General features: G+C 44.3%; 1 long non-coding RNA gene across 1 annotated transcript; it reads left to right on the top strand.

Moving 5' to 3' along the window:
• Positions 1-4535: 4535 nt before the first annotated feature.
• LOC116538540 lies at positions 4536-9542 on the top strand. Its single transcript, XR_004263673.1, has 4 exons — positions 4536-4563; positions 7676-7722; positions 9006-9229; positions 9373-9542. It is a non-coding gene; the product is annotated as an uncharacterized LOC116538540 (long non-coding RNA).
• Positions 9543-9917: the final 375 nt, after the last annotated feature.

The raw sequence follows: 9917 nt of genomic DNA, 5'->3' as shown, positions 1-9917 counted from the left end.
CCTTATTGAGGTACATTTTTTTTCCTTTTGTTTTGTAGATATATTATTTTATTATTATTTTAAAAATTTTAAATTTATTTATTTTTATTAACACAAACCCTGAAATCCCATATTTTTAATTTTAATAGGTTTTTGGGGAAAAGGTATTATTTGGTTATATGAATAAGTTCTTTAGTGGTGACTTCAAAGACTTTGGTGCAACCACCACCTGAGCCGTGTACACTGTACCCAATGTGTAGTCTTTTACTCTTGCCAGCCCCCACCCTTTCCCCCAAGTTCCCAAAGTCCAGTGTATCAATCACTCTTATGGCTTTGCGTCCCCATAGCTTAGCTCCCACATATGAGAGAACAAGCTATGTTTGGGTTTCCATTTCTGAGTTATTTCACTTAGAATAATAGACTCGAATTGTATCCATGTTGCTGCAAATGCCATTATTTCATTCCTTTTTATGGCTGGGTAGCATTCCATGGTACATATATACCACTCGTTGATTGATGGGCGTTTGGGCTGGTTCCACATTTTCGCAATTGTAAATTGTGCTGCTATAAACGTGCGTGTGCAAGTATCTTTCTCATATAATGAATTCTTTTCCTCTGGGTAGATACCTGGTAATGGGATTGCCGGATCAAATGGTAGTTCTACTTTTAGTTCTCTGAGGAATCCTTATTAAGGCATAATTTAAATAAAATAAAAGTTACCAATTTTAAGCATACGATTTTGGTGAGTTTTGAATATAATCAGGTAACCGCCACCACTCTCAAGACACAGAACATTTCTACCAACCCTAAAAGTTCCTTCATGCCCTCCCCGAATCCATGCTCCTGGCAACTGCTTATCTGGCTTATCACTACAATTTTGCCTTCTCTAAAATTTCATATAAATGGAGTTGTATGTAGGCTTTTATGTCTAGTTTATTTCATCTAGCTTAATGCTTTCATATTTATTTATTTAGTGGGTAGAGACGGGGGAGGGGTCTCTCTAGATCAAGATACCAGCACCCTAGAAGCATCTGGTCTATCGCTAGTCACTGCTCTGCCTACCGTAAAAGTAACTGCTATACTGACTTCTCTCATGATGCATGAGTTTTGTCTGTTTGTGAACTTAACAAAATGCAATAATTTCTGTAACGTTTCGACATGACCTGAGAGTGTTTTTACTTTCAGGTGCAAGATATTCTAGGCTTGATATTCATTTTCCACTGCAGAACTGGAGTAGCCATGTCTCAAAGGTGTCGTGGTTCCCTTTAGGGGAAAATGGTATTTAGAGACCACAATATGGGCGCCAGGGGTTACTAGTTGCTACTGGGTTATCATTGCTTCTTGGCCTTTTCAGTGGCCACAGCTTTGACATATGTAGTTTTTTTTCTATATTTTTTCTATAGATGTGACTAAAGAAAACATTTAATTATGAAAAATTTAAAACTCTGGAACAGTTGGCTTTTATAGAGAACACCTATAAAACCCACCACCTAGATTTTACCATTAACATTTTATTCTACTTGTCTTATCATATATTTGTCTTGTTCTTGTACTTCTTTTTTTGAGACAGGGTCTCCCTCTGTTGCCCAGGCTGGAGTGCAGTCATGCGATCTTGGCTCACTGCAGCCTTCTCCTCCAGGGTTTTAGCAATTCTTCCGTCTTAACCACCTGAGTAGCTGGGATTACAGGTCTATGCCATCACGCCTGGCTAATTTTTGTATTTTTAATAGAGACGAGGTTTTGCCATATTGTCCAGGCTGGTCTTGAACTCCTGAGCTCAAGTGATCTGCCCACCTTGGCCTCCCAAAGTGCTGGAATCACAAGCATGAGCCACCGTGCCCAGCGATTTACTTTTTCAAAAGAAAAACTTCACATGCTCTCCTGGAGCCTAAGACAAGATTGATCTATCTATCTGTCTGTCTCTATCTATAAATATATATGCACATACACACACACACACACTCACACACACACACACACTTATGTACTCACATATAAACACAGTCAAGCCTCATTATTCACAGATTCTGTATTTGTGAATTCACCTACTTGCTAAAATTCATTAGTAACTCCAAAAGTAATCTTCATGGTTCCCAGACATGCTCAGAGTGGTAAAAATTGAGTTCTCCAATGTGCACGTTCCCGGATGAGGTGAAAAAGGGGACATTCTGCCTTCTTGGTTCAGCTCCCATACTGTAAATATGTGTCCATTTTGTGGTCTATTTAGTGTTACCTTTTTTAACATTTAAAAAATTTTAAATGTAACTTTTCTTTTTTTTCTTTTGAGATGGAGTTTTTGTTCTGTTGACCAGGCTGGAGTGCAGTGGCATGATCTTGGCTCACTGCAACCTCCCCATCCTGGGTTCAAGTGATTCTCTTGCCTCAGCCTCCTCGATAGCTGGGGTTACAGGTACCTGCCATCACGCTGGGCTAATTTTTATATTTTAAGTAGAGACAAGGTTTCACCATGTTGGCCAGGCTGGTCTTGAACTCTTGACCTCAGGTAATCCACCCACCTCAACCTCCCACAATACTAGGATTACAGGTGTGAGCCACTGCTCCCAGCCTTAACTTGTTTTTGGAGATGGCATCTCACTCAGTCACCCAGGCTGGAGTGTTGTGATATGATCATAGTTCATTACAGACTTGAACACTTCCTGGGCTGAAGTGATCCTCCCTCCTCAGTCTCCCGAGTAGCTGGGACTACAGGCGTGCCACCACACATAGCTAACATTTTTTACATTTGTATGCTTTTTTGGGGGAATTTCACTGTTTAAAATAGCCCCCAAGAATAGTGCTCAAGTGCTGTCTAGGGTTTCCAAGTGCCAGAAGGCTGTTATGTGCCTTACAGAGAAGATGCATGTGTTAGAGACAAGCTTCACTTAGTCATGTGCTACAGTGCTACTGGCTGTAATTTTAGTGTTAATGAATGAATGACATGTAGTAAATGAGGTGTCTTTAAAGAGAACACTCATAGAACAAGGTTATGTATTGACTGGTTGATGAAAATGTGAGCAGAGGCTTGCAGGAACCTAACCCTGTATTTCCCATAGGAGCTGTAGTTCAGTATTTGTAATTCAGTGCTTGCAGTGACTTTTTTGAACATAACTACCAGGAATAATGAGAATTGAGTGTGTATGTTTACGTGTGTATATGTGTGTTTTCCCATATGCAGCACTCTCATCTAATCTGGTTGGATTGTAAATTTGTGCAATTTGGAAAGCAGTGTATTGAGTATCCAAAAAATGTACAATATTTGAATCTAATCACTTATTAATCTAATCAATATTAATTATAAAGGAATAATCCTAAATACTGAAAAATGTTAACTACAAAGATGTTCACTGTAGTGCCAAATAGATTATAGTATATCTACATAATGGAAAATAATAAAGTATTTGTCAATATTTTATAAGAGGGAAAATCACTTATGATATTGTGTTGTGTGGAAAACCAGAATATGCAGTTCTGTATACTATGTGATAACCCCTTACATTGCAGGTGTTTTCCAAATGCCATCAGCCTGTGGGGTGAGTGGGGGGCCATGAAAACCTGCAGTGCCTTCCTCCCTTCTCTCCACCCCCCACCAGCACCCACTGGAAGTCCCCTCCTCTGGTCATGGAGGGACGCTATTCTTAGCCACTGCTATCTTTCCCATTAGCCTACGAGGGTTATGGTTTAAAGAAATGACCCACAATCCATGTCTACTCAGCTCCTTGAGGGTCTCATCCCCAAAGCTGCTGAAGATTTCTTGTCCCTGTTTACTTCCGCCCCCTGAGATCCTGGTTGCAACAGGAACTGTGATAGGAGCAGGGCACTGCTGGGATGGAGGGGGTCCCTGTCACCTGCTGGGCTGCTTGCCACTCTGGGTTCTTTTCCCCAGCCCCACCCCTATGTAGAGGGCATGCAATGCCTGTGAGAACCACGGTGGCTGGGCACTGCCATCCTGTGGTCAGCTGCTATTTCTCTACTCCTTCCTCTGGGTCTCTAGGCCACCAGTAGCAGAGGGTCCCAAGATTACCAATACTCTTTCTTGCCGGGAAGAAGGTGGTCTTTCCTTGCATATGTGAAAAAGCGTAGGCATGGAAGGAAGCCAGAAGGAAAACCCAAAAGTATTAACAGTGATGACATTCAGATAGTAAGGCTGCAGTGTACCTTACAGAGAAAATATGTGTGTTAAATAAGGCAGGTGACCTTCTCTTCCTTCTGTTTTTCTGCACTTTTCAATTTTTCTATAATGAGCATTTATGGCTTCTATAATTGGAGGAAAGAAAGAACAGGGGCTCAGAGAGGTTAGTTAATTAGGCCAAGGGAGCACTTGCTGTATATTCACAGATAGGTAGTTGGGACTCAGATAGGGACAAGGGGTCTTTTTCTGGAACCCGAAGCCCAGGGAGGGAGGATGCTTAGTGATAGTTTTTACTGATCTTCTCACTCACCCTCCTGAGCCTCCCTGGAAGAGAAATGTGGGTGAGGTTGCTGTAACATTGTAATCGCTCTGTGTCCCACCCACACTCAGGGTAGGAGGGAGATTCTGAGGTGTTGTGCTTCTTGTGAGCTAGTCAAAGGTGATTAATTCATGTGGTATGTACTGTGGATGGGACTGGCTATGTAGTTTGCAGTGCCCAGTGCAAAATGAAAATGTGAGGGTCTCCAGTATGTTAAAAAACTACTAAGAATTTCAAGACAGCGTCAGCAGAAATTGAAGTCAAGCACAGAGGCTTTCTAAATGTGGGGTCTTGTGGGACTGTCCAGGTTTTTTTCCTGTGAAACTAGCCCTGCTTGTGGACGCTTCCACTGGACCCCTGTAAGCCATGCCCAGGGAAGGGATGGAAAGGGAGGCTTAGAAGGCCATGACAGATGGAAGGCTTGGGTCTGCAGGACAGCAGTAGAGGAGAGAGATCCCCACTGCTGGCCCCATCTCTGTGGCAAGTCTGAAATCCAAAATGGGTCCTATTTGGGACATTAAAGAGTCAGGAGTTGCAACTTCTGTTCTCTGTTCTGTGCAAACATGAATGAATTTCCCCTCTTCTCCTCTCCCCTCCCCCTTCCCTCCCTGCCTTTCATCCCCTCCCCCTCTCCTTCCTCCCCTCCCCTCACCCTTCCCTCTTCCTCTCCCCCCCTCCTCTCCCCTCCCTCCCCCTCCCCTCCACTTTGCCTCCCCTTCCTTTCACTCTCGCCTCCCCTTCCCCCTCCCCTTCCCTTCCCCCTCCCCTTCCCCTTCTTCTCCCCTCCCTCCCCTCCACTCGCCTCCCTCCCCTCCTCTACTGTCTCAGTTTCTTTATTTCCACAATGAGGGTGATGGAGTTGATCTGTAGAGTCTCTGTTAACTCTAAAAAAATTCTGTGATTTGGACTTTCTGTGCTCATGTAGCCCGCGTGACCGCAGCTACAAATGCGTTTCATGAGGTCTTGAGTTGAGCAGCTTCTTTCAAGGCTGTTACACAGAAGTATCATGGTGATGTTGGGGATGATGACAGTGGCTAAAAGATGTCGAGAGAGACAGTGCAAGAGAGGAAAGCATCTTCACCCTAGACTCTAATATGGAGTCACCTTTGCCTAGCCAGCAAGAAAGACAAAACTTAAACTCTCCCTGTCTTATGTCGACTGTGGGTGGAACGCAGTGATTCTGAAGCTGCAGAGAGTGGGAAACCATCCCCAGGGAAACATAAACACCGAGAACAGGTTGTGTTGGAGGAAGCAACCCTTCGTGTTACAGTTACATAAAGTACTTGGTAGGTCGGGTGAATTTTTGTATTACAATGTTGGCAGAGATTTCCTGTGAAATTCTGGCAAGTCACAATATGGACCCTGATTTTAAAGGAAGCTGCAGCCCTGTAGAGAAGAGGTGGAAAAAGAACAGAATGGGATGGTCAGTTTAGAGTTTTTACTGGTTCCTTAAGTGGAAGGACTGAAAATTAACATCAGGACCCTGCTATGTGTTTAGTGTGTACATATGAGAAGTCAGTTTCCCGCACTTCTCATTTTTAGTCTTGTTTTGTTGTCTTCATGATGTCCCGTGCTGATGAGCTCTTCCAGGCATTGTTCTAGAGGTGTATTCAGAACAGCTGGTCCGGATTCTGTTTTGTAGAGGGACAAGGTTATGGGCGTGAGACACGGTGAATTTGCAAAACAAATTTATGAGGTGCTTTGATGACATTTTATGTGAAGATAAAGCAAAAGAAAAGCCTCAAGCTGTGGTGCAGAGAAACATGAGAAGAGTGATTTATGTGAGGAAATAGGAATTTGCAAGGAGGTGTTGCTTGGCTGTGTGAATACATTTTTTCATCAATATTTAATTTTGTGTAAAAGAATTTGTGTTTATGGCCAGGTGCGGTGGCGCATGCCTGGAACGCCAAGGTGGGAGGATGGCTTGAGGTCAGGAATTTGAGACCAGTCTGGGCAACAAAGGAAGACGCTGTCTCTACAAAAAAATAAACACAAAAAAACTAACCGTGTGTGGTGGTATGTATCTATAGTTCCAGCTACTGGGGAGGCTGAGGTGGTATGATCACTTGAGCCCAGGAGTTAGAGGCTGCAGTGAGCTATGATCCCACCACTTCAGTCTAGCCTGGGTGACAGGGCAAGACACTGTCAAAAAAAATGTGTTTGTAATACTTTTAAATTTTCTGTTTTCTTAAAGTAATATATATATATTTTTTTTTTTTTTTTTTTTTTTTTTTTTTTTGAGACAGAGTCTCACTCCTTCAACAGGCGCCAGGCTGGGGTGCAATGGCGTGATCTCGGCTCACTGCAACCTCCGCCTCCCAGGTTCAAGCAATTCTCCCGCCTCAGCCTCCCGAGTAGCTGGGACTACAGGCGCGCGCCACCACGCCCAGCTAATTTTTTTGTATTTTTAGTAGAGATGGGGTTTCACCATGTTGGCCAGGATGGTCTCGATCTCCTGACCTCGTGATCTGCCCTCCTCGGCCTCCCAAAGTGCTGGGATTACAGGTGTGAGCCACTGTGCTGGGCCAAGCTTTTTGCTGTTGTTATTTGCTTGGCTAGTCCAAAGGTCCTTTTCATTGTCATTGTGTGGGCCAGTGTTTCTCCTTCCATTTCCTGTGACGCATGTATGTTTTGGGTCAACAATCCTGCTGTGATCTCTTTTCTTTAGGTTTAATGTAATTTTTCCTCTTGCATGCGTTTCACGTTTTCTCACAGAATTACTGGGAAAGGATTGTCATATTTCACTGTATGTATGTATGTATGTTTGAGATAGAGTCTTGCTCTGTTGCCTAGGCTGGAGTGCAGTGACATGATCTTGGCTCACTGTAATCTCTGCCTCCCAGGTTCAAGTGATTCTTGTGTCTCAGCATCCTGAGTAGCTGAGACTACAGGTGTGTGCCAGCACATCTGCCTAAGTTTTGTATTTTTTTGATAGAGACAAGGTTTCACCATGTTGGCCAGGCTGGTCTTGAACTCTTGGCCTCAAGTGATCAGCCCGCTTTGACCTCCCAAAGTTCTGGGATTATAGGCGTGAGCCACTGAGCCTGGTCTTTACATTTAACTTAAAAACTTTTTTTAATTTATTTCCTTGTGAGACGGTGATCTCACTAGGTTGCCTAGGCTGGTCTCAAACTCTTGGGCTCAAGCGACTGTCCTGCCTTGGCCTCCAAAGTGCAAAGATTAAAGGTGTGAGCCACCACGCCCAGCCCATATTTAACGCTTGACCCAAATTTTTCTCTTTCCTTTAGGATGGAAAAATAATACATGCCAAAAGAAATTTGAGGAACAAATTCAGGTAAGTTTGGTGGTTCTGACATTACTGTGGAATTAAAGGATCACTAAACACAGTCTAAGATTTAAGACTTACTGGTGGAGAGAAAACAGATATTTTCATCATTTTTAGGTCCTAAGGTTCAAAGGATGTATGAAAATCATTTGTAATTGAAAGCATCTGTGAGACAGTAGAAGCCATCCACTCACAGCTGGAAGGGATTTTAACAGGTTATCCTATTCGGTTCCTATCTTTGGTTGGACAAGACACCAACATCTCCATTTACCTGGTCAGAAAGTCAAGGCCCACATAAGCTAGGTGGTATATACACGGGCGCTTGTGAAGAGAGTGGGTCTGCTTTGTCGAAGGTTATTTAGGTGAGACTGACAGACTGCAAAGACGGCACTAGTGATCTATCCCTGGGTGCACATTCGGTTTCTTCCATCAGTGGCTGGGGGCTTGGGGGGCTGTTTCCTGTCCCCTTGGCTGGGCAGGCTCTGTGACATCTTTTGACTGACAGAATGTGCTTGGAGTGACACAGCGTGACTTCTCGGCCCAGACCTTCAGAGGCCTTGCAGCTTCTCTTTGGGCCATCTTTTTATTTACCTTTTTATTTATTTATTTGTTTTGAGACGTGGTCTCACTCTACCACCCAGGCTGGAATGCAGTGGCACAAATCATAGCTCACTGCAGCCTTGATCTCCCGGGATCAAATCATTCTCCCACCTCAACTACCTGAATAGCTGGGACTACAGGCACGTGCCACCATGCCCAGCAAATTTTTGTATTTTTTGTAGAGTTGGTCCTTCATCGTGTCGCCTAGGCTGGTCTCTAACTGCTGGGATCAAGCGATCTGCCCACCTTGGCCTTCTGAAGTGCTGGGATTACAGGCACGAGCCACCGCTCCTGGCCTGGGCCACCTTGAGATCCAGTTGCTGTGTCAAGAAGCTAAGCGCAGTCGACCCACAGAATCATAAGAAATAATAAATCGTTGTTTTAAGCCACCAAATTCTGGTGTAGTTTGTTATGCAGCCATAGATAACCAAACGTTACGGTCAAGTATCATTTGGAAACTTACAAATTTTGGGGTTCCTTCTCTATGTAATCCTGCTGAAGTTTCTATCAATTAGAGGAGTCCCCTCTAATAATAGTATTGATAGTAGCAGTGATAATAACAACAAATGTCATGACACAGAGTTAGGACTTGACAGGCATGGAGTTTGTAGCAAGATGAAGATCAGGAAAATAAATGACATCGAATTTTTGTAAACGATGAGCTGCATACCTACGCTATGTATTTCCTCAAGGCTGAGATAGGTCAGTGAAACACTCCCCCAGTCTTCCTTAAGAAATGTAGACTGAATCAGCATTTACCCTCCCCTGGAAGAATGCAGGAGCTGCACACTTCTGGGATCTCAGCAGGGCTTGTGGGAAGAGTGGCACTGGGCTGGAGTCAGGGTTTCCGGGCTGACTCCAGATTTTCCCCGGCTCTCGTCACCTGTGATGGCTGAAGAGTATCTGAAGATGACAGGTGACTCCAGGACCTACGGCTCCCTTCTTAGGAGCAGAATGGGGGAGCAGTTTGCACAAGGGTGATGGTGGGAGGGTGGGCTGTCTAGCACACGGCTGGGTGAGCAGGATTTGAGATAGTCACCCCACTTTCTGGTGGTACAGGCCCCTACTTCCAGTGACATGAGATGGTTGGACCCACGGCTGATTTACTGCCTTATTCTCATTCTTTATGGGGCCAGTTTTAATGAGCACCCAAGCGGAAATGCCTTTGACTCTTGGACTGTGAATAACCATTATTAATACAGGGGGAAGCTGCTTGCCATGGAACCATGCATATTTCCATATTAATAACGCCATAAACTCCCCCAAAATGACGTCTCAGCCACTTGAAATGCAGAGGCTCACTTCTGTGCAATTGGGGGCTGAGGATGGGTCCAGTGAGCTCTGGAAGGAGCAGCGCAGTGGGCCCTGCCCAGGAGCCCAGGGCCTGGGTCCACACTCCCCCTGCCCAGCTCCCTTCTCTCTCACGTGAGTCCCCATGAGGTCTACCTTTAGGGAGCACGTAGCAGATTCCATGGGGCGACTGGAGGAGGGTTAGGAAGTTCTGTCTGCTTTCAGATATCTTCCGTATGAATCTGTCAATTTGTCTGAGATTCCATCATTTAAAAACCCAATTAACCTGAACCTTCAAGTTACTCCAAACTCCT

Source organism: Sapajus apella, unplaced genomic scaffold (assembly GCF_009761245.1).
Source record: "Sapajus apella isolate SASKATOON/1434 unplaced genomic scaffold, GSC_monkey_1.0 scaffold120, whole genome shotgun sequence".
NCBI lineage: Eukaryota > Metazoa > Chordata > Mammalia > Primates > Cebidae > Sapajus > Sapajus apella.
The sequence above is the reverse complement of the archived record's forward strand: the minus strand, read 5'-3'. Positions and strand labels throughout refer to the sequence as shown.